Below are 26,128 nucleotides of genomic sequence, written 5' to 3' on the forward strand. Positions count from 1 at the left end.
ATTTATGAATTTTGTAAAATCGTCATCTGCCAATAGCCTGTTATTAAGACGCCACATTCTCTGAGGTGGCGTGTTTTCAGGAAAGTGAAGTCTCAATATGACTGGGCTGTGGTCGGATATTACAATACCAGAGTATTCTATATGCATTACCATAGAGGTCAGTTTATTATCTAATAAGAAGTAATCAATTCTAGTATATGTCCGATGTGGTGGAGAGTAAAAAGAGTACTGCCTGGAGGTTGGATTTACGAATCTCCATGGATCAAACATACCATATACCTCGCAAAAAGAATTAATGCATTGTGCTGAATTACTTAATACCTTGGATGTTGGGCTAGAGCGGTCCAGAGTTGAATCGAGGACACAGTTTAAGTCACCTCCTAGAATCAGATTATGGGTATCCAAATTAGGTAATAATGAAAATAGGTCCTTAAAAAATTGAACATTATCCCAATTGGGAGCATATAAATTTGCCAACACCACCGGGATGTTGAACAGTTTTCCAACCACAATAATATACCGGCCATGCTTATCTCTTATAGTGGTTGTTTCTATAAATTGTACATTCCTGTGTATAAGGATGGCCACTCCCCGGCTCTTACCATTGAAGTTTGAATGATAGACCTGAGTAAATCCCCCCCTACAGAGCTTAAGGTGGTCCTTATTCAACAAATGTGTCTCCTGTAAATAAACTATCCCTACGCCCTGGTCTCTCAAATGTGAAAATACCTTACTCCGTTTCGCTGGCTTATTGATCGCCCTCACGTTCCAGCTCATCAGTTTTGTGTCCATTCTGCTTGGATCCATGATTGGTGACATATCAGGAGACTGTAGCCCAATGTCACCATTGCACCCCTATGGTACCCATTATCCGGATAGCACCTTGAAGTCTTGGCAGCAAAAGCAAAAGAAAAAAGAGGGGGACTGGGAAGGAAGGGGGGGGGGGGGGGGGATCACCCACACAGATACAATCAACATATAACACATAACATATATAATCATAAATACAATGCTCTTCAGCGAGCACTGCTGTGTCCAACCGGTCCACCATCTCCTGCACATCGAGCTAACCGTGTGCGGCTCCGTGTATTTCACATTATCAGAATCATAACATCACCCTTTTGACTCAATCCCCTAATGGGAAAAGAAAAACAAACGAGGGAGGGGGGGGCTCGAACAATGAGACCCTGAATAAGGCACAGTAATGAAATAAAAATAAACAGTAATACCATAGAAGGTATGCAACAGTGGCAGCGAGGATCAATAGTCCCTTAAACCTTGAATAGCGTACAACCGTAATATGAGGGAGGGCAACAGTAGCTCCCAAAAAGAATTAGGTTTATAAAAATATGCTTTGAATAACTACTGGAGTCCAGGTCTCCTAACTACACACAGTAACAACACAGCCCTGAATAACTACTGGAGGCCAGCTCCATAAGGTACAAACCATATATATGCTGGCGGCCAGGTCCCCGATCCCCCCACAGCAACAACGGAGCTCTGAATAACGACTGGAGGTTGGTCCTTAGCCGGAATCAAGGCAGTCCATTGTTTCACCCGGGGCTCAGTTCCTTTCTGATATAATCCACAGCGTTTTTCGGGTTCTCAAAGGTCTTTGTTTGTCCTCCTTCTGGCGTGATCACCAGGGTTGCCGGGTATCGCAACCCGTATCTGACCCCCGTGCAGGACCGCAGGAGGCCTCTCGCTTCTCTGAAGGCCGTCCTCTTGTTGTTTACCTCCTGGGTGAAGTCTGGGAAGATGTGAATGTTTCCGCTCCGACCCTCGGGTGTTCTCTCCATTTCCCTCGCCTTCCTCAGTATCTCCTCTTTCTCTGTGTAGTAATGGCACCTCACTACGAAGGCTCTCGGTGGTCCTAAATTCCCGTCTCGCCTCGCTCCGAGGGCCCGGTGTGCTAGGTCCAGCGTCGGTGTTGCTGCTAGTCCCAACTTTTCCTCCAGTAAACCAGCCATAAACTCTGACGGCTTCTTGCCTGCCTCGGCTCCTTCTCTGACCCCCACGACCCGGATGTTATTGCGCCGTGAGCGTGCCTCGAGGTCTTCATTTCGTCCCTTCTGCTTCAGCAGCTCCTTCTCCATTTCTTTCAGTCTCGTCTCCATGTCTGTTAAAGCGTCAGATTGTTCATTTAACGTTGCATCCACCTCTTTTCCCCGTTCGTTCATCCTGTTTGCCAGACTGCTAGTTTTATCACCAATCAGCTTCACCTCTCCCCGCAGCAGCTCAAACCGGGCCTCGGCGCTCTCCTCTAAACTCTTAGTCCACTTTTGCATCTCGGCCATCATTTCTCTTCTTCCCTTTTCTATTTCTTCTTTATACCTTGTGATCTCGGTCTTTGTCTCTTCTCTGTATTTAGTTATTCCGTCGTTGGCTTTTTTAATCTCCGACATCATGTCCTTAGCCCACGGAGGTATTTCAGCGTTAGCACGTAGTGGGCTAGCTGCGTCACTGCTAGCTGAGGAGGCCCTGTTGGTGCTGCTGCCCGCCATGCGTTGTCTCTCTCGCCCCACTCGGGCCGAACGAGAAGTCATCTTCGGTCCCAAACTGCACCAAAAATTCACCTCTCAGCTCCCAAAACCAAACGTTATGCGTCCAACCCTCCCAGTTGATAGAAATGTGTCGATGTTAAAAATTATTGACTACTTTTACACGGAGCTCCCGCACGCACGTCTTCACACGGCAAAGCACATCCGGAAGTCCTCGGAATGAATACCTATAGTGATAATTCAAAGTAATACAATTATTTTTAAAGTGAAAAAGGTCAAATGGAACCGATGGTTCCCAAATTATCCGTTATTTTTCTAAACCTCTCAAAAAAGGTCAAATTTCACTTGTTTTGCATCAATCTTGATACAGGGTACTTATTAGGGCCCGAGCACGCACGATGTGCTAGGACCCAACGGCGTCTTAGCACGAAGTGCAAGGAAACCTATTGTTATTGGTGGAATTATTATTATTATTATTATTAGGGCCCGAGCACGATGTGCTAGGACCCAACGGCGTCCTAGCACGAAGTGCGAGGAAACCTATTGTTATTGGTGGAATTATTATTATTATTAGGGCCCGAGCACGATGTGCTAGGACCCAACGGCGTCCTAGCACGAAGTGCGAGGAAACTGTTAAAAATTAAAATCAATGTTTTGATGGTATAATGTAGCTTAAACATACCGTCAGTTTAAACGCTCTTTTATACTGAAAAACCAGAAATTCTTGTGCACAAGCAGTTAAGCTTTTATTCTGAAAATCCTTCATCTACGGTTAGCATTTAGCATGTGGCTAATATACGATTTCCTAAAGAGGTGAATTGAGTAGCGAAATGATATGGAGTGGTGCAAACCGAAACCTACGGATTTAACACTACAACTATAGATGTCGAGGTACTACCATGTTGAATATTAAATGAAAGTACAGTTTATTTGAATACATTATTGTTTACAGACGAGAGTAGCATGTGACAACATCCGGAATGACCGGAAACCAAACGAGCCGAGAAGTATTGTTTAGAGTATTGATTACAGCGTTTAGAATGTGTTAAATGAAAAGTGATGAAAGAGAATATGAGGAGAAACGGCGTGTTAAGCATATATTGAATGTGAAAAGAACCTATCCTCTGTTTAAATGCAATAACGGACATTGGAGACGAGGCGAGCCGGCTGGCGTGGAGGAGCCAGCAGAGGATATATAACAGTGCCGGAGGAGAGATCCGGTCTCTTCTCTTCTTGCTCAGGAGAGCCAGATCACAGCTGTTTTCTGCCGGAACAATATTCTGTCTGTAACACTACCGCGCCTTTTTTAATTAAAGTATCCCATTTGAATCTTTTCAGAGACTCCATTTAGTCTCATTTTAAAGCTTCTCTCCTGGACGCGAGAATAAAGAACATATTTAACAATTGGCGAGCTAGCCGGGATCTCGCAAAACCGGGAGAGACTACAGCAGGCTGCTTGCTGGACCCGCTGGCATCCGTTCAACACACAGAGAGCTCAAATCAACTAGGTAAGGAGAAACCTTTTTATATCGAATTCTTCAATAGTTAATAAAGGACAATGTTAGTTCTGTGTGTTTGACGGCGGCCAGCGGATCCTGAAAATAGCTGTGCAATTTAAGTTAAAACAAGCCTAAATTGATAAATATTGGTATCATACCACGTGGCGTTGCTTTGTTACAGGCAGGGTGAGTTCAATTTCTTTTTTTCTATTTAACCCTGCATGCTATTCGTTTGGCCTCTAGCCGACATGTAATAACAGACAATCACTATATGTGTCTTTTGTTGCGTTTTACGTTTTACGTGAATGGTTTTAGGCCATTAAGCAGTCGGGACTGCTTGAGGCAAAGACACAGCCAAAGTTTGAAGCTAAGGTTATTGGAGTGAGTGTTTTGTGTAACAACAGTGTGAGGCTGTTTTAAAAAAGTCCTTTTTCAAGGAAAAGGCCTGAGGAGTTTGAAGCTTTCAGTGGTTACTCTATTTCTGTTTTTCAAGACATTGCGTTGTGGATTATGGCAGGAAGTGCGACATTCGTGCGTTAGATAGACGATATTCTTCTGATTGTGTTTGGATAGCGTCCTATTTGTCCCATAAATAGCGTGTTTAAACAGAAGAGATGACCATACTGGCTCTTAAAGTCAAAACATTTACGTACATGGGTAGAGGGCTATGACGTAAGGGTATGAGGCCCATTTATCATTGTAAACTAAATAGAAATGTTATTTTAAACTACAGTGTTGTGTGTTGAATTTACTAGACAAAATATCACCTCACCAATTTCAACTCCAGTTGTTTTCTCAAATCCCTTTTGTTCTTCAGGTCAAAGGTTGGAAAACCAGTTGCCATCTTGTCTTGACCTCATGTTCACGGTGAGCCACACGGCAGTCACCATTTCATGAAATGCTAATTGAAGTACTCTGTTTGCTTTAACACACTGAGGCTAGGCATTCCATCTTCTAAAGAACATCATACTTCTTGTTAGAGTTAGAACTATTGGAAGTACTTCTGCTGGTAAATGTGTATTGGCGGTTTTGTGAATATTCTTCTTTGCAAATGTGTTTTGGCGGTTATGTGCTGTGTTGTTTAACCATAGTGTAAATTCCTATTTTAAAGATATTTTTGAGGAAACTAAGTTTCTCCTTGTTAAAAACGAGTCAGTTTTGAAACAGCTATTCCCTAGTGGATTAAGCTGGAATTTAAAATAGCGCACTCTGGTGGTAGTACAGAATTATTACCCAAATAGCGGAAACACCATAACATTGTGAATTTGAACCAAATTCATATTTCAAAGTCAAAACCATACACGGTACAACTTTATTTTAACATTTCATATTTTTAATTTTGCATATTTTTTATATATTAATTAACTTTATTAATATTTTACCTTAAACTTAAAAAAAAAAAAAATCTATAAAAATAATAAAACCTTGAGCAAGAAAAAAAAAAGTTAAAGTTCGGACGAACAGCAACGAAGGTGCTAGTCAGAAGCTTAGTGCTTCATCTTTGATAAGTTCATAAATAATTAGAGAACATGTCACCAAAACAAACTAAGTTGAGACTAGACGCAGGGCCAGGCTCAACTGCAGATATCAAGGAAAGGGTAAAAATCAGATCCGATGCTTTAACAGTTTCAAGTAAAAGACAGAGGATATGGAACCAAATGGAGAAACTGTTAGAACAGTGGCAAACGAGAGGATTGATTCCAGCAGATGATCAACCTGGACCAACGGAAGCCCATAGAAAAGCTGTAGTTGAACATGAGAATGCTGAATATCTACAACAGGAAAACGCATGGATCAAAGCCGGACAACCCTCTTGGTATGGACCAGTAAACATTGCTATGAACAGAGCTGAAAAAAGAAAAGCTATGGTTGCAAGTCTGGTATTCCATCTGGAAGATGCCAGCCAAGGATTGACAAACAGCTTACATGTGGAAGAACTCGACAGAATAATGAAAAAGGAACTCAACAGAGGAATGGAAGAGAGACGAAAGGCAGTTGAAGCCCATAATGACATTATTGAAGAGAGACGAAAGTCAGTTGAAGCCCATAATGACATTGTTGCAGATAGACAACGGAGAGAACAAGAAGAACGAAGAACCGGTGCATATACCTCCATGCCATTGATAGCGGCTGGAAGAGGAGGATTTCGATACAAATCATGGACTCACAGGGACATGGAAGCATTAGTGTCAAAGCTACCTCCACTCACGAAAGGAGGTCAGAAGTGGGTGAATGATCTGAAGAGATACACAGCCCAGGACCACCTGTGCTTGGGAGACATGAGGGCCCTGCTCGGACGGATTGAAAGACGACTTGAAGTGAGAGCAATAGATTCCGAGGCCAATTGCACAAATGACCCAGATGACACTCCATTCAACTACATCAGGTCGAATTATTGGGCTGCTATTCGTCATATCTACCCAACAACACAGAGTTTACATGCCCTCAACAGCCTGAGAAAAGAACCGGGGGAAGACATGTATGCCTTCCTGAAGAGATGTGAAGGAGTGTGGGAGGACTCCACTGGAGAACGACATGACGTTTCACCGTCTGTCGTAATGCTGTGGAAGAACGCGGTCATTAACGCCCTTCCCCAATCAGTGCAGGCAAGCCTGGGAGATGTGGTGGCATTAGACGCTATACCCATTGAAGAATGGAGACAACATCTCATTTACCATGATATGAAATACCAAGCAACCCAGAGATGTCAAAGACATACAGAATTTCCAAACATGAACCAAATGCCGCAGACAGCCTGGTATCAACCACAACAATGAGGAAGCTTAGAGGACCAGACCATCAGGTGATGCATCTTCAGCACTAGAGTATTTGGAAATCCAGCTACATAGAGCCACATATGTCACCACAGGAGGGAGAGGTTGAATGTTATTTAAAAGATAGTGAGTAGAATATTGCATTTACACAGAGCATCCACAGATTAGAAGTAGCAGAGTAGAACATTTAGCAGACTATTTTTGTAATTATGAGAAGGAAAATACATTACGAGTGATGTTGTTCCCCCACACAGAAAACTATTGTGTCCACACAACTAGTGAGGTCAAGAAGACGGGCTTCCACCCAAAATATGCAAGGGGCGGCGATACACCTGACGTGAAGCTGTCCAGACCTGAAAACAGAAACTCGATTCTGTGGTGGTGAAGTCTGGCTACAAAGGGAGGTGTCCGATAGGGTCGCTTGTCTCAAACCAGTGAAGAAGTCAACAAGAACCCAGCTGAACTAGAGAGTGACTGTTAGCGGGAGAACAGTGACGGAGCGACGGAGACTGGCCCAACATTTTCCAGCCAGTACATAGATGGACCCCGTCAGAAGACCGGGGCTGTGTTTAAAGGGGAACTTCATTTATTGTTAGCCAGAAGTGCAGTTTTTAATCAAACAATTATTTGATTTATGGAGTCAGATTACATTTTTCTCATAAACACAATTTTATAATCGGTCTGAAGTGTCTGTTTTAAGGCGTGAGCTGCAGATTAAATACTGATTAAGAGCTTGGATGAAGAAGTTGTAGGGTTTTTACAACAGTTTCAAGAATCAGTCTTTATTTATTTATTCTTGAGTAACTTTACTGATTTATAGTGTTGTGCGTAAGGCAATATCTCATTTGAGTGAGGGGCACCAGCCCTTCATGCAGGTCACTCTCTGAGAGAATAGTTCATATTTTCCCTCCAGTTTGGAGAAATATTATTTTATCATATGTTAGTTCAGCAGTGTCAGCCAATCCTCTAATCCTAGAATTATTGAGACGCATTAGCGACACCAGGGGTATTGTTTTTCGCAGCAACGATGATGCATAATACCATTACAAAAGCCATTATTGAAACAAGTAAACTATTAGAAGTGCTAATTGCTGATTTTTTTGTGAATATGCATTTATACCATCAGAAAACCATAAATCATACGATATTTTTGTACCCCTTGTGGGTACACGGAGAAGTTATATTTATTTAATGCAACGTTATGGGTTTTACATGTCCTGTTCATAATAGGGTAATCATTGCAATATTAATTGAGCATTTTATGCTCAAAGGAGGGAGTGTCATGATTATACAGATATGTTGATTTCAGTGACGTTGTACTTAATAAATAATAACATGTAGTCAACAATAGGTCATAAAACAACAAGAGGTATGCCGAAGCTTGGGCCTTCTCCAAGGAGGGAGTGGTCCAGTTTTAGATATTAGACAAATAGAAGTGGATGAATATGTCAGAACTCTGAGTAATATTATGCAAGTTTTGTCTACACAGCAGGCTAGGAAAACTACAGAGATACCAGACGAGACACCAGAAGAGACTCCTGTTCGGCCAGGTGATTGGGTGAGGGTGAAAGTTCACAAAAGACAGTGGGCTCATCCCCGGTGGACGGAAGCGTGAAAGGTTGTAACAAACTTCACACGCGCTCCGGTTTAAAGGTAAAGAAAAAGGAGCAAATTGACACCACCTCACACATTGTCACCCTTCACTGGCAACTTCCAGAACATTATTGGGAGTTAGGACTGATTTGGCAGAGCTGGAACAAAACAATAAATAGAAATAAGATAAAGATAGAAACAGCTCAAAAGACAAATTGTCTATAGATTTTTATAGATTGTACATTAATGTGAAAACCTATTTTTTGTTTTACATCTGTAAAAAGAGTCCAATTTGTTATGTTATTTTTGTATTCATTATTTAAATTCTGTAACGGACACAACCAGGGATAAAATAGAGATGATGACAAGAACAAAGCCAAACCAATTGTGGGGTCCCCTAGGGATAAGAGTCAGAATAGCATTGTTGATTGTGCTCATTACACTTGGCACCTTTCTGGTTGGAAGGGGAGTACAATATTATGTAAGACATGGATCCATTAGTTCACTCATAGAATGCCCACATCACTAACAAGACTCCAGCTGGGTTTCAGAGACTTTCACTTATCCCCAGAGCCAAAAGATCAGCTGAGCAACAAGAGGAGGAGTTAGAAATACTCGGTCCCAAACAAGAGGCGGTTATAATCAAGATGATTCACCCCCTTATATGCAGTTCTTGTATCAAATGATGAGATGGGTTTAAGTGATTGGGATATGTAAGTGATGGGGATTTACAGATTAGGGGAATCTCTAAATACACTGGATCCATGTTTTAGTCTGTACCAGAAACACCCCCTGTTAAGCTATGAACAACCGATCGGTGACCTGAGCACAATTATTGAAAATGATTGTTAGACACAGGCTACTAAGCCACAAGTACAGCTTTGTACGTACAAACTCTATGAACAAGATTCCCCAGCAGATAGTGGCGACATTGCAGATATGTCCAGTCACAAAAGTTACTACGGTTCTAAATAACAGTGAGATTTAAAGTGATGGAGAAAATATGGAGACGTTCCTTTATAGTGTGTGAAATATGTGGTACTTGAAACATGTAGGTATTTAAATGTATAGAAGAAAATGGTTTCCTGAAAGAGTTAATTGGAATAAACATGTTACAGTGGGTGAAGGCAATGTTTAGGGATATGGTAAAATTATTAGTAGACATGAATTGTGTTTAGATGACATTTAACAACTAAGATAGATAGTAAGATTAGGAAAATAGAGTGGAAAAGGTTGGATTTATTTTACCTCAGTGTGTTAGAATTAACTATAGATAATGCGTCCCGAGATCTCTCTCTCTCTCTCTCTCCACCTGTCAGAACGCTACGACCCCATCGTCCAAGCAGACAAAAGACCTCACCACGGAAGACTCCTCCTCCTCCATAGAACAGACAGAGAACCAGAGCTGAACCAACAACTCCAACGCTGCATCCAGAACTATCTCCACCTGAGGCATCCAGAACCAAAACCAGGTGACATAAAAAGGCACACTCTCATCGGTCCCCCACAGGACATGAAGTTCCAAGCTGAGCCACAAGATTTGGGCACAAGAGCAGAGTGTGGGACATGAGAGCGGAATACGCCCTCCAAGCAACCAGTAGAGACTGTAAAGGAGGAGATGAAAAGCAAAGCAGATGGGACACTGAAAAGAGTTACAGCGGAAGGATCCAAGAGCAGATGGACTGAGGAGAAGGTGGACGGAGAAGAGGACAGGACGGAGGAGTTGGCATGGTCCGGCAGAATGTGAGGGGGTCGTGGCTTGACAACCAGAGGGGGAGAGAAGGAAAACGGGAGTTTGTGAGTTTACACATAAACACACTTATTCACCAACGAGAAATACGTAAAGAAAAAGATTTATTAGCCATGAATTAATCAATTGGTGAATTTATAAAGAGGAAACTATTAAATAACCCTAAAAACACACTGAGGGTAGAACATATTATTCAATCTTTTCATCATATGAACAAATTATTCTTTAAGAGTTTTTTTATTCATGTGTGAATTTGGGTAAGATTGAATTTGTTACAGTATAGACCTACAGTTTAAAGGGATGGTTTTAGTAACCACTCTATAAAAGCAGACAAATCTTTATTTGTATGGAAAATGTTAAAGGTAGAGCTAGTACAAAGCCAAAGATGGTATTCCAATCTAGAGTATTGATTTCTCCATTGTAGCATGGTTATTACCTCAAGAGGGAAGATTAAGGTGGAAATAACATTTGTTTTTCGTCCAAGATGTAGAGTTTTAAAATGACACTGGGCAAAGAGCGAAAGCAAAGTTTAATTTTTAAAAAACTAATGTAGTTGGGAGTAATACATGCAGGGCCTTGGAGCACTCATTGTGATGGTGCATATTTGTTACAACAAACATCGTTTAGGGAGAAGGGGTCGCTCAACCCACCCTGCAGATGTTTTAAATCTTACTTGCAGCTTCAGAGGGAGCGCACGGCACCAGAGTATGAGTTTTAAAAGACAAGCGCCACCAGCTCCTAATGGTCATCCATTCACCAGATGACCTGACATTTAGAGATGTTATTTAAAGGAGAAACATATCTGCCATTAATGTAAATTCCTGAATTAAACTACAAACCATTAATGAAATGACTTCTGTTTTAAAGTCCTTGTTAAAGGAGGGAGTAATTATCACATGCTCGGGCACCCAAGGTTCCACACACTGTAAAAGGGGTTAGCATAGCTATTTAAGTAGAACAGAATTGAAAATAAATTAGTATAATGAGTTATTGATATTCCACCGGTTTTCACACCATTTCAGGGACTTTATCACTGCATTAGAACAGACCACCCAAAGGTACTGAGTAGGAACTTTTAAGTGATGAAACTCTACAACTGTTGTAACTGACCAAAATCTTCTCCCAGAAATGACTGTCTAGAATGCCGTACCCCAGAGTAGAACGCACAACGGCCCCCTCTAGAGAACATATTATTTTCATACCTTAAATGGTATGATAGGAGGGAGGGTAAATTTCTCAGGAGGAGACGGTTACAAATGCTAGCAGAACAAGACGACCCACCCCGTATACAGATGTGGATGACAATGATGAGTTAGTTTAAATGATATGGATGTTCGGAGATGAGATTGATCAATGAATGTCCAGCCGATGTGATTCTTTAAATGAATGAAATCATGTGAAGAAGTGAGCAAAATTCAAATGGAGTGAATCCATTTCAATTTACTTCATACTATTCCAAGATAGTATATTTTTAATATTTTTATTATTCCAATTAATTTTACACTATTCTAAGATAGTCCATTTTATTTGACTTTATTATTTTATACTATTCTAATATGGTAGATTTCATGTTGTATAAATCATTGCTATTCTAAAATGGTTTGTTTCTTTTCACTTTGTAAAAACAAGTGCCTTAACACTGAGCGTGGTATGAGAACGGTTTCTGTGAAAGGAGGGAGGAAGAAATGTTCTGATACCAAGCCATTGCTGCTATTTTGAAGAATGATATTGAATGCAAACACTAGAAGTTATACACAAGGGACAACTTTTAGGTTTGAACCAGGCAAATAATTTATTTTGTATTTTTGTAAAGTTAAGCCTATTGAACCATTCCATTTAGATTGTATGTTTGTAATATGAGATATGTACTATGCGAAGTTCAGATGAAGAACTCATTGATTTCAGTATTATACACACCTTTTAGGTGTGTAAGGAGGGACTGTTAGAAATTAAAATCAATGTTTTGATGGTATAATGTAGCTTAAACATACCGTCAGTTTAAACACTCTTTTATACTGAAAAACCAGAAATTCTTGTGCACAAGCAGTTAAGCTTTTATTCTGAAAATCCTTCATCTACGGTTAGCATTTAGCATGTGGCTAATATACGATTTCCTAAAGAGGTGAATTGAGTAGCGAAATGATATGGAGTGGTGCAAACCGAAACCTACGGATTTAACACTACAACTATAGATGTCGAGGTACTACCATGTTGAATATTAAATGAAAGTACAGTTTATTTGAATACATTATTGTTTACAGACGAGAGTAGCATGTGACAACATCCGGAATGACCGGAAACCAAACGAGCCGAGAAGTATTGTTTAGAGTATTGATTACAGCGTTTAGAATGTGTTAAATGAAAAGTGATGAAAGAGAATATGAGGAGAAACGGCGTGTTAAGCATATATTGAATGTGAAAAGAACCTATCCTCTGTTTAAATGCAATAACGGACATTGGAGACGAGGCGAGCCGGCTGGCGGGGAGGAGCCAGCAGAGGATATATAACAGCGCCGGAGGAGAGATCCGGTCTCTTCTCTTCTTGCTCAGGAGAGCCAGATCACAGCTGTTTTCTGCCGGAACAATATTCTGTCTGTAACACTACCGCGCCTTTTTTAATTAAAGTATCCCATTTGAATCTTTTCAGAGACTTCATTTAGTCTCATTTTAAAGCTTCTCTCCTGGACGCGAGAATAAAGAACATATTCAACAAAACATATTGTTATTGGTGGAATTATTATTATTATTGGGAACCGAGCACGATGTGCTACGACCCAACGGCGTCCTAGCACGAAGTGCGAGGAAACCTATTGTTATTGGTGGAATTATTATTATTATTAGGGCCCGAGCACGATGTGCTAGGACCCAATGGCGTCCTAGCACGAAGTCGGAGGAAACCTATTGTTATTGGTGGAATTATTAGGGCCCGAGCACGATGTGCTAGGACCCAACGGCGTCCTAGCACGAAGTGCGAGGAAACCTATTTTTATTGGTGGAATTATTAGGGCCCGAGCACGATGTGCTAGAACCCAACGGCGTCCTAGCAGGAAGTGCGAGGAAACCTATTGTTATTGGTGGAATTATTATTATTATTATTAGGGCCCGAGCACGATGTGCTAGGACCCAACGGCGTCCTAGCACGAAGTGCGAGGAAACCTATTGTTATTGGTGGAATTATTATTATTATTATTATTAGGGCCCGAGCACGATGTGCTAGGACCCAACGGCGTCCTAGCACGAAGTGCGAGGAAACCTATTGTTATTGGTGGAATTATTATTATTATTAGGGCCCGAGCACGATGTGCTAGGACCCAACGGCGTCCTAGCACGAAGTGCGAGGAAACCTATTGTTATTGGTGGAATTATTAGGGCCCGAGCACGATGTGCTAGGACCCAACGGCGTCCTAGCACGAAGTGCGAGGAAACCTATTGTTATTGGTGGAATTATTATTATTATTAGGGCCCGAGCACGATGTGCTAGGAGCCAACGGCGTCCTAGCACGAAGTGCGAGGAAACCTATTTTTATTGGTGGAATTATTAGGGCCCGAGCACGATGTGCTAGAACCCAACGGCGTCCTAGCAGGAAGTGCGAGGAAACCTATTGTTATTGGTGGAATTATTATTATTATTATTAGGGCCCGAGCACGATGTGCTAGGACCCAACGGCGTCCTAGCACGAAGTGCGAGGAAACCTATTGTTATTGGTGGAATTATTATTATTATTATTATTAGGGCCCGAGCACGATGTGCTAGGACCCAACGGCGTCCTAGCACGAAGTGCGAGGAAACCTATTGTTATTGGTGGAATTATTATTATTATTAGGGCCCGAGCACGATGTGCTAGGACCCAACGGCGTCCTAGCACGAAGTGCGAGGAAACCTATTGTTATTGGTGGAATTATTAGGGCCCGAGCACGATGTGCTAGGACCCAACGGCGTCCTAGCACGAAGTGCGAGGAAACCTATTGTTATTGGTGGAATTATTATTATTATTAGGGCCCGAGCACGATGTGCTAGGAGCCAACGGCGTCCTAGCACGAAGTGCGAGGAAACCTATTTTTATTGGTGGAATTATTAGGGCCCGAGCACGATGTGCTAGAACCCAACGGCGTCCTAGCAGGAAGTGCGAGGAAACCTATTGTTATTGGTGGAATTATTATTATTATTATTAGGGCCCGAGCACGATGTGCTAGGACCCAACGGCGTCCTAGCACGAAGTGCGAGGAAACCTATTGTTATTGGTGGAATTATTATTATTATTATTATTAGGGCCCGAGCACGATGTGCTAGGACCCAACGGCTTCCTAGCACGAAGTGCGAGGAAACCTATTGTTATTGGTGGAATTATTAGGGCCCGAGCACGATGTGCTAGGACCCAACGGCGTCCTAGCACGAAGTGCGAGGAAACCTATTGTTATTGGTGGAATTATTATTATTATTAGGGCCCGAGCACGATGTGCTAGGACCCAACGGCGTCCTAGCACGAAGTGCGAGGAAACCTATTTTTATTGGTGGAATTATTAGGGCCCGAGCACGATGTGCTAGGACCCAACGGCGTCCTAGCAGGAAGTGCGAAGAAACCTATTGTTATTGGTGGAATTATTATTATTATTATTATTATTATTATTATTATTATTATTATTAGGGCCCGAGCACGATGTGCTAGGACCCAACGGCGTCCTAGCACGAAGTGCGAGGAAACCTATTGTTATTGGTGGAATTATTATTATTATTATTATTATTAGGGCCCGAGCACGGAGCGCTAGGACCCAACGGCGTCCTAGCACGAAGTGCGAGGAACCTACTGTTATTGGTGGTATTATTATTATTATTTTTATTATTAGGGCCCTAGCACGATGTGCTAGGACCCAACGGCGTCCTAGCACGAAGTGCGAGGAAACCTATTGTATTGGTGGAATTATTATTATTATTATTATTATTATTATTATTATTATTATTATTATTTTTAGTCACCATCTTTCCTGTTTTTGAGGCCTTTAGGATGCTGACAAAGTTGTATAATTTTGCACGGACGCCAGGACCGGTAAAAATTGCAACATTCTGGAGTCAATGGGTTAAAATATTCCAACGTGCTCAATAGCGCCACCTATCAAAATCCCATTTCGGAATAAATTCGAGTTTTTCAACACCAAACTTCATATCCCGCATCGGTGGAGGGTCAGACACATTACCGTAGAAAATGAGCATGTTAGGACGATAAATATTGCCGCCGTCAATCAAAACGTACTCGCAAAAAGGCGGGGCTTAGAAAGAAATGCTCATAACTCATCAACGATGTATCCAAACAACACAGATTTTGGTAGATAGGTTCAGACTGTCTTGGGGAATAGGTACACCAAAGCATTTTCATTTTGGAATATAGGGGGCGCCAAAAACACCACCAATTCATAACTCAAGAGTGCATGGACTAATTATTTTTATTTTTTTAGACATACTCTCAGTGTGATCAGAATGTGGGCGTGGCCTATACATTTTTTTTAAATTGCGATAGCATAAAATGAGATTCGGATGCAAAACTTGGGACACACGTCAGAGCCCACGACTTTTTCGAGAATGTAAAAAAAAAACGTAATTTTTCAGAAAAGCTGCTCACTAGCGCCCCTTATTGTGTGGTAGTCACATAGTTTCTTAGAACTTCACGATTTTTGGCACATACATTCCTCCTGGAATTGCAGACATATTTGTAAATAGATTCCATTAGCCCCGCCCCCCAAAAAGTCGGCCATTTTGAAATATGTGTGTTTTTCAGCCATTTTAAGCACATTCTTGCAAACTGCTCCTAGGGGAATGATCGGAAAATGTCCAGTCCAGGACAAGTTCAGCCCCTATCCAATATGATGCCAAATTGAGAAGAATATTTTTGATAGCTCATTCGTGGAGGTCGTAAGCTAACACCGAATAAACCATTTTTGACGATTTACATGTCGCAAATGACTCCAAACTACTCCAAATTACTCAAATTCAGTTGTTCCAATATTCATGAAACGCTATATCTACATTACTATTATGATTGCACACATATTTCAAATTGCTTTCCATTAGCCCCGCCCCCCAGAAAGTCACGGCTTCTCTAGACAACCTCCTCGATAATCGATCGTCGACGAGCCTTTAGTGAAATTAGTTTTCCTTCCAGACGGCGCGCCGACATCCGTTTCCGGGTTGCTGCAGGATGACCTGGGAGTCTGGGACGCGAAATTAGAGAAATTACAAACGGCTCATTTCCGAGTACTCGCGTGCGTCTGCTTGACGCCAGGACGACCGGCCGCCCTCCCCGACAGGCGCACGGACGCGAGGGCCCGCTCATCACTGCGCGCACAAGTGCGACCGCAGTTTGAATTATATGTTATAGTTTGGATTCCTAAAGCTTTTAGTCTACTAACCCATCATTCAAGGGTGGTTTTCACTATAAGTAATGTTTTTTTTTTAGGCGGACATTAGGCTTGGGCGGTATGACGGTATTACGGTATACCAGGGTATTTCGAAATACCGTCGGTATGATTTTCAATACCGTGACGTCACAGACTGTGCGCCAAATCACAGATGCGTTTCATTCTATTACACTGACACAGAGTTTTGACAGGGACGACATTGGTTGTAATGCACAGCACGCACCAGCAGAGGGCAGGGGAGGGCAGTCCGTCTTTCCCGCTCTCAGAGCTCAGCACAGAGCTGAGATGAGCAAGATGGCGGCAGCATTTGCCGGCCCCGAACTCGGACAACTAGTAAAAAAGAAAAATGCCTCTGCGCCTGTTTGGGACTATTTTGGGTTTACTCGTCGCCAGTGACTTCATCCAGCACAACGAGAGACAGAGGCACATCTTTGGGAATGTTTAAGACGGGGTGAGTGAGTGTTGACATTTTTTAATCCTATGCAACTGGTTGATGGTTTTGTAGTCGAGGTCGGACGGTTTTAAAAACGAAAGCATTTACGTGCTAAACATTCACGCGAGTAATCCAATTAATCAAATGAAAATAAGGTTTTTAACACATGCACGGAATAATATTGCCAAACTAGTTAGTGAATATAGCAAACTTTATTCAATAAGTCAAGTATTTACTCCCGGAAAATGTTTATGTATGATGATATATTGTTAACTTAGCTCACTATGGAAACAAGGTCGGACATCTACAAACGCGTCCTGTATCCGATCTCAAAATGTGCCATTTGCACAATGTGTCATGTATGCAGCCCTTGTTTTGCACTTGCGCGCATGTCGCGGCACTTTACTTTACACTGCATTTTACACCGAACATATAATATACCGTTCGAAACATCTATTTGCCGCCGAACGCCACTTCACTCAAGTCGACCCAAGTCATACCGTCAGTGGCGGCTGGTGGAAAATATTTTTGATGGGGCTGTTGATATAGTGAGTAAAACATTTTTTTTTGGGAGAAATTACCCCTTAAATTGGGACTGATACCATCATATACCGTATACCACGGTATGATGTCAGCAAGGTATGACGGTATGAAAAAAATGATACCGCCCATGCCTAGCGGACATTATAATTTACATGTTTTTACTATGTTCCATCTGAATTTACTTTAAAATAAAAACATCTAGATTGATTCTGACACTTCTACATCCAACTCACAGATGTAACCTTACTTTGAGAGAAAAGATTATTAATTTACCCCTTTTAGAAGTGAAGATATAGTCTTTGCTGTGTTAGTGGCATTTTGGAGCCTGAAACCTGAAAAACAGGCTCAGTGCTTAAAGTCCATGAAATGTCCAAAATAAACGTTATTCTGTGTTAATAAATCGCTTCATCACTTTCCACTTTTTCATTTGACATATCAACATCAATGATTTCCATAAATACCTCCCAAATAACATGAAATGTGTGCCACTTTCCCGTGTTATTGCGCTCCGGTAGCAAAAAGCTTGCCAGCCATTAACCCAGCTGTGTGACGTCACACGTGGCAAACACCAGCCTCGTCTGGATTGTTTGTTTTGTGTCCTTCCGCTATTTTTGCTCAACATATGTGTAACCGGACCTCGCTAAACTTTTTTTATCCAACAATTCATGATGGTGAAGCGATGTGTAGTTCAGTTTTGTGGTAATTCAAGTCTGTCAGGTCACAGTGTACACGAATTTCCGAAAAACAGGGCTGTTAGACGTCAGTGGATCCAATTTGTACAGACCAAAAGAGCGAACTTTCATCCACCGCACGAAAAATCACAAGCTGTGATATGTGGTAGCCATTTCACCCCAGACAGTTTTGAAGGAGCTTTGATGGTGGAATTAGGCTACAAGACCAAAAAAACGCTTAAGTTAGATGCTGTACCCACCATAAACCCTAAAAGACCGGCCGAAACTCCAAAAGCATCAGGCGCAAAGAGAGCCAGATCTGCTGCATGTTCGTCGGCAACGACTGCCAGCAATGTTGACAGTTTCTTCACTTCGTCAGGCAAAAAAACGAAAACAGGTGAAATATGCCCACATCCTAGAAGGGCTGTTTCCAAATTAGAGGTGGGAAGGGTATGTGTTATTTCATTTATATCAAATTAATATGTTTTGTTTTGTTTTAGACTGAAAAAAAAATGTAGATCTATGAGAGTTTGGTGTGCTGTATTTGTGGTGCCTATGATAAAAGTGTGATTTAAGTTATTCAACCCATTTCTGGGGAAACATACATAAATAGTAAGAATTTGAGTTGTTAAGATGTGTGCCTAAATAAAATAGAATTAGCCTGTGTGCATATGTCTGTCTCGTTAAAAGCTAAACGTTTTGAGACCAACATGATTGCTGCAGGATCCATCCCTGAAATTGTTAGGTGTTTTTAACTGTTTGTTTTTGGTTCCAGTTGCTGACATAACAGGATCATGTCTCGAGCGACTCAGATGTTTATATGGAATCTAATTTGCCAGAAGATCCTGTTGCAGCTTCGGTGACTGAAAGCACATTGCCACATAGATCTGAGGCAAGCACACAGTGCTCAACTCGAACAAGACCTTACTATAGAAGCAAAGGTACAGAAGAAAACAGTTACAAAATATAGATTGGTGAATTGTTGTTATCATGTGTCTCAGTATCACTTTTGACATTCCATGTGTTGGACAATGTTATAGTTACTATCATTTCCAATTTACAGGGACCTCAACATATCCAGTTATCATGGTTGATGCATGTACACAGTATGAAGAGCAAGAAAGTGCATCTACACCAACAGTGTCAACACCAAAGAAAGGTTGTGCTACACTTGTATTCGACGCTGATCAGACACCCATCAAAGATGACTCTGACTACAAGCCTTCTGAGCTTTCGATTGATGAGGCATTACAGGAAAAAGAGGAGGAGATATGTGAAGAAGATAGGTTAGTTGTGTGTGAACATACCATAGTTTAGTTAGAAGGTAATGAAAATTAATATAACCAGATTTACATTAATGTACTTGTAACAAAATACATCATTGATAAAGTTGTTTGCTTCCAGACAAAGGCAAGAATAACTTTTGCACAAATGCCCTAGGAAATATGCACAAGACAAGAAGTATTTAGTCTTTGAGGCCAATTGGTTGGAGCTGTTCCAGTATTGCCCAATTTGTGCTGGATCAAGTTCTAGCGAGGTTGTTAACAACATTGGCAGTTTAGTGCAGATCAGGCAGAAATGTGGAAACTGTAAATACACAAGAGTATGGAACAGCCAGCCATTCAACTTCCTGTTGGAAATCTGATCATGTCGGCATCAATTTTGTTGTCAGGAAGTCTACCCTCCCAGACTCTAAGGGTGTTTGACATCATGAAAGTTTGCAGGATTAGCCGCAATACCTACCATCGTCATCAATCATCCTACATCATCCCATCCATAGTCAACGCCTGGCAAACAGAACAGACGAGTCTTGTGGAGAGACTCAAAGGCATGGAAGGTGGCATACATCTGATAGGGGATGGTCGTTGTGACAGCCCTGGCCACTCGGCCAAATATGGAGGCTACACGGTGATCGAACAAAGGATCAACATTGTGCTGGATACTAGGGATGTAACGATACCAAAAACTCACGGTACGGTAATACCGCGATAACAAGTCCACGGTACGATATTTATCGCGATATATTGAAGGAAAACAAATTTCTAAAAAAAATACAAATTTTTTTTTTTACTCCAAAATGTTTTCTTTATAAAATAATAAATCTGATTTGTACAGCATTTTTAGTATAGTAGTACATTTAAAGTGTCAAAACAGTAACAGACTGGAACAAGAACAAGTACTACCAAACAAAAGTATGCATTTTATTTGTGCAAATAAACAAGAACATTCAATAATCAGACCCTGCAATAAAATAGATTTCAAGTAACTCAACTCAAACTCGCTCTCGCTCACTCATCAGACAGGTTTTTTTTCAGGAAGATGAGCATGTCAACATTTCCAGGTAGACGCTGGGATCTTTGGGCGTTTACAATATCCCCTGCTGTGGAAAAAACTCTCTCACTCGGCACTGATGTGGCTGGGACAGAGAGATATGCTTTGGCCATGGGGGACAGCAGTGGGTAACACTTTGCATTGTCTCTCCACCACTTGAGAGGACAGTCAGAGAGTAAAATAGAGGTCGCTTTGTGGTACAAGTCAATTTCAGCCTCGATACCAGTGTTGTGCTGTGCGACGTGCACTTCTTTACTGAAAGACTCCCAAAGAAGATCTTCGAGTGCTGTCTTTTTGGAAGGAGGAGATTGTTCCTCAGCGTCATGTGCTCTTTCCCCTTCTGTTTCACTAGGGTTCTATGCAAGCAAGCAGAGGTAGAAAAAAAACGTCTTATCTTTCTTTTCACAAAAACAACAGAAGCAAACACACCTTACGTTATCTGAAAAAGTTACACAGACACGAAAAGTGTAGCTTTCAACTTCAGCCTGTCGAAAACGTCCTCCCTCTGACTGTCATTTAGCTGGTGCAAGCTCCGGAACCGGGGGTCCAACGCAGTGCTCTCTTGCAGAAACTTGTTTTGCTCCCCTTGGTATCTGTCTGTAAAGTCCTTCAGTATGGCTCTCTTCATTTGGGCGATGGTGGAGGAGTCCTCATCGTACTGTGCCATGCTTTGTTCTATCATGTGCTTGAGGGGCACAATTAGAGCGACTGTAGGTTGAGACTCATCGCACAGCACGGTGGTTGCTTTTTTCAGCGGTGAGAGAAGCCGAACAATGTCCTCTGCGTCCATTATGTCAGCTGGTTCAAGAGTGTCTATCTCGCGTGCATTGCGCCTGACTTCAGCACTGAGTAGCGTTGCAGCGATAGCTTGTTGTTGCTCCAGGTAGCGCTCGAGCATGTCAAGCGAGCTGTTCCATCTTGTGACCACATCCATGATGAGTTTATGCGCAGGCAGGTTTAACATTCCCTGTTTGGTGGCCAGCACAGCTGTGGCAGTTGAACTGCGTTGAAAAAACGCAGCTACACGCCTCACTCTACCAAGCAGATGGCTTGCCCGGTTTACTTTCAAACCCGCTTTTGAAGCGAGGTTTAAAGTGTGGGCAAAATACTTTATGTGTGGGGAAAGACCGGCCTCTCTCACCCCTACATCCATATTCCTTGCGTTGTCTGTTACGACAGCAATGCCTTGATTATTGTCGAGTCCCCACTCCAAAACAGCAGATTTTAACACCTCAGCAATGTTGAGTCCAGTGTGTGATGTGAAAAGAGGCCGCGTCTGTAAAACAAAACTTTTAATTTTCCCATTCGCTGGTCATAACATGAGCCGTGACTGTAATATAGCTCTGCGTAGCTCGTGAAGTCCACCCATCTGTTGTTATTGAGATGCACTCTGCTTCTTTGAGGCTCTGTGTCACTTTAGCTTTTGTCTCTTTGTACAGAGCGGGTAGCACTGTTCGACTAAAGTATGGCCGTGATGGAATGGCATACTTGGGCTCCAGCGTGTTTACTAACCTCAGAAATCCACTGTTGTCGACCACAGAAAACGGCCTTAAGTCTTTGGCCATGTACTCGCCAATGCACCTTGTTAATTCCTGAGCTCTTGGACTGTTAGGGGGAAGTGGCGCTCCAAATACTTCTGTCAGAGGCAGTTGGCCCGGCTTAGGCTTTTTCCTCACAGTAGGTTGTTGTGTTCGGAGCTTTTCTGGGTTGTGATGTGAAAAATGACTTCTCATGTTCGATGTGTTTCCCGAATTGTAGGCGACCGTTGCCCGGCAGGATTTGCAAATAGTTTGGCGTTTGTCAGTTTGCTTTTCAACTTTGTCATTTCTTGAAACGGGAAAACCAAAATGCTGCCACACAACAGCTTTAAAAGTCGATGGAGCATCCTCAATTTCACAATTTTTATTTAGTTGGTCAGCACGTTCGTCTACTCCGTTCGCCCTTTTCTCGTTGGGTCTGAGTGTGAGGGCGGGCTTGCACGCAAAGGATGATGGGAGTATTCTTGACTAGTATTATGGCGTCCTCTGCCGTTCAAACAAAAACATTACAGTTTTTATTTACAGGGCGAGATATAAATGAATGAACGGTAATATCGCAGTAGATTTTTTCAGTCTCACGACGGTATTGAGCCGTTTCATTACCGTGGTATTCGGTATATCGTTACATCCCTACTGGATACCCAACTAGTCCAGGTAAATAGTTAGTGAATTAAGTACATGTAGTAATATTCTTGTACATGGTACAGTACAATTTACCACACTTCTAACTTAATAATAATGAATGCAAGGTATGAAACCACCATACAAATACAGTATAGGACAATGATGACATATTACCAATGTTGTTTATGTCGTTATTCAGAGCAATGGGGTAACCAGCAGCAATGCTTGTGAGCTCGAGGGCTTGAAGAGGTGTCTGACACTCCTGACCGAGACGCATGAGCTGGATGTCGCATCTATGGTAACTGACTGGCACAAATCTATTGCAAAGTACCTGAGAGAAGAAACTCCACACTACCCCCGCACAGCAGAGCTGAAACATCACTTCGATGCATGGCATATAGCGAAAGGTGTGAATTTGTGTGCTCATTATGGAAGTAGAACTGAATTTATTAGATTATTGTACATTTGTGTTGTGTTGTGTATATATATGCTTCTTTGCTACATGTATGTTGGTAATTAATTTAATCTTTTAATTACAGAACTTGGTAAAAAGATCGATGCCCTCGCCAAAAAGAAGGGTTGTGAAGATGTTGGTTTGTGGAAGAAATCGAAACTATGTCGCAGGGACAGTTCCAGAAGGGCAGGCTGACTTGTTAGGGGAAAAGTGGAAGTCTGTTGCTAACCATGTGCAAGACATACATGAGCATGATACCGAGATATACCCCATGTGTGGCCATGCCCATTTACTAGGTGACAACAGAAATAAACAATGGCTTAAACCAGGTACATGGAAAATGTTTTTGCACATACTGGAATAATTTAAAGGCAAAATTAAGAGTCACATTTAGTTGCCAAATCAGAAAGCCACCTACCCAGGCAGCAGTCCTGGTGTTAATCTCTTTCCCTAAAAATGTAAACTATTTATTGCAGGATCTAAGCCAGCTGAGCTGCTGAATGACATCTTAACCAATCCCCATGTACTTAAGGACATCAAGAAGATCTCGAGTACATACCAAACATCATCTCTGGAAGCATTCCATAGTTTAATCATTCGCTTTGCACCGAAGCATACAGGATTCATGTGGCTCTGTAAGCTTGCTAGGTAACTAATGATAGCCTTGTACTAAATGGATTTATTTTAATTGTGTTTTAGGGATACTTTGATTCTATTTTTTCTGTAATTGTTCATTCTACATAAGAAATAATCGTTTTAAATATTTATTTCAGGTACTACCTGGCAGCACTACACTACAACGAAAACAGTGCAAGACTACAGGCTGTGACTCGAGAGGGCCAAGAGCGTTTCACAATCCGTTTCCCAAAGTTCAAAAAGGGTCAACATTCAGTACGCAAGGAAAAGACACCAGCAACATATAGTAAGTTTAGATAGGGGACAGATTTTAATATACCAAATTACCAATACAGTAACACATGAGCATTCCGACCCTGCTAAACTATTCTATTATTTTTAGAGTACACAACAAACATTCTTGAAAGATCTTCTGCAAGCCTATTCTGAATCGCCACAGGACTCGAGAGAGTCCATCCAAGAAGTCCGTGACCAAGAACCACAACCTTTGGCCTCAGAGATGGACCACCCCGATAAAGATGAGGCAGTGCGTCAGCACAGGTGTCAGTTCATTAACCAGTAACAGTGTTTACTAGACTATATTTAATCTTTGCTTTGAAATAAGATTCCTGCTGTCTTTTGTGGTGTGGTTCTTATCTTGTGTAAACAGTTCCTTTTAATTTTGTACAAAAACTTTTCTTGTATCTATGGGTGATACTTCATAATAGTGTACTTCAAATAAAATTGACAATATCTCTATGCTTATATACTGTATTAACATAATACCTGGCAGACTGTCAAACTGGTTATTGAATCCTCTGGTGATCAGCCATCAATATTATACATTTTTCTTTCGTTGTGATTGTTTCTACTCACTCATATCACTGATATTATTGCCTAATACATTACATTCTGCTGTTTATGTCTGTGCTTGTTGGTGGAGTGTCGGGACCTACATTTCGTGCAATGCACTTCTCCTGAACCAGTAGGCACAGTGTTTCAACATCCAGGTTCTACTTTCTTCTGGTTGATCAGATTAGCATTAAAGATATTACTATCATTAGTAGAGAAGCTGAATTAAAGCCCTAAGCATTTAAAAATACTTTTGAGCTATGAATGTTTCCTGATTGCTTTAAACATTGATCATGGGTGCTGGAAGATTGTGCACAAAACTCGGGTCAGAATTAAGTTACTACAGGTGTTATGCCAGCTTGAGCTAAATGTCACCAGAGTACAGTGAACTTAGTGACTGAAATATATACAAGTTGAAGTGAAATAAGTAAGGCCAAAAATGAATTACGTCTGAATATCTTTATTATTTTTACTACTTTTAATTGTTTGTGGACTCGCACATATACCAAAATAGACTAATGTACACTGCAATAAAGATCACCTCCCGGTTCAGGGTAAGTCTTCCGTATCTCGGTTACAGCACATGCAGGCAGCGGGACTCTGATTTTTGGGCCGAGTACACCCCAGCACCAACGTACAAACTGTCGATAAGCTGTATATCGATACTTCCTAATGAAAAAAAAGTATACAGATTATAAATATATTTGGAGAAAAATAAAATGTTATGTAGTACTATTATGTAGCAATGGTTACAAATTGGCTTATAACATGATATTTTTATTTTACTTGTACAAAATAAATATGAGGTTGTACATGACTGCTTGACAGAATCATAGACCTCTTATATATTTCCTCACATGTGTAGTTGTTTCTTTACCCAAGCATACATTGAACTTGCATACACAGAAAACATAAAAGCCAAGCTGTTTTTGACTGCTTGAAAGAGTTTAATGGTATCTTTAAAAGTGTACCATATCTGTAGCGACTAAAAGTATTATATGAAAGCAAAGCTGCAATAGGCAGTTGGGTCAATCAATATTTACTTACTGGTGTAGTGGGCCATCAACTGCTCTGTGTTGTTGTTTGTATTGAAGATACGCTATTCTCAGTGTCCAAACACTGAGACAGCCTTCTCTAAAGCCTGGGTGGCTAATAATGCACCTTGGTTTCTCGTCGGTGTCTTCTGTCTGGTCAGTAGGTTGCAAACGGTCTATTTTTTCCATCACCTGCCAGATCTCTCTGCAGCATACACATTCATCTGCAGTGGGCATGCTTTCACAGCATTGACATGTACACCTGAATATTGTACATAACATAACAAAAAAACAATATCTGCCGGACGTGTGAGGAACAGATGACAAGTTAAGATCAACATTTAGTGCAGGTCAAATTAAATAAAACAGCATTTACCATTCAGTATTGCTGACCCGAGTCTCGCCAGCTGCAGCATCCGCTTCTCTTTCACAAGTTTCTGCCTCGTTGTTCGATTGCCGGGCAGGAGGCTCGTACTGATAAGGCAAGATGCCTTGAAGTGAAAGG

The 26,128-nt window shown here is 41.4% G+C and overlaps 1 long non-coding RNA gene across 3 annotated transcripts in view; it reads left to right on the top strand.

Annotated features, from left to right (window-relative positions):
- The window catches only part of LOC307019473, a 28,989-nt gene extending 3,870 nt beyond the window's left edge, over positions 1-25,119 (top strand). The window contains exons 1-7 of one of the 3 annotated variants that reach the window (XR_013802675.1): positions 18,958-19,116; positions 19,239-19,461; positions 22,868-23,075; positions 23,208-23,451; positions 23,599-23,770; positions 23,896-24,044; positions 24,141-25,119. This is a non-coding gene — a long non-coding RNA (uncharacterized lncRNA). Of the gene's footprint in view, positions 1-18,957; positions 19,117-19,238; positions 19,462-22,113; positions 22,699-22,867; positions 23,076-23,207; positions 23,452-23,598; positions 23,771-23,895; positions 24,045-24,140 lie in introns of those variants that run through there. The other 2 variants (XR_013802676.1, XR_013802674.1) reach the window with 2 other exon arrangements.
- The last annotated feature ends 1,009 nt before the right edge of the window (positions 25,120-26,128 follow it).

Source organism: Notothenia rossii (assembly GCF_949606895.1).
Source record: "Notothenia rossii genome assembly, chromosome: 9".
Classification (NCBI taxonomy): Eukaryota; Metazoa; Chordata; class Actinopteri; order Perciformes; family Nototheniidae; genus Notothenia; species Notothenia rossii.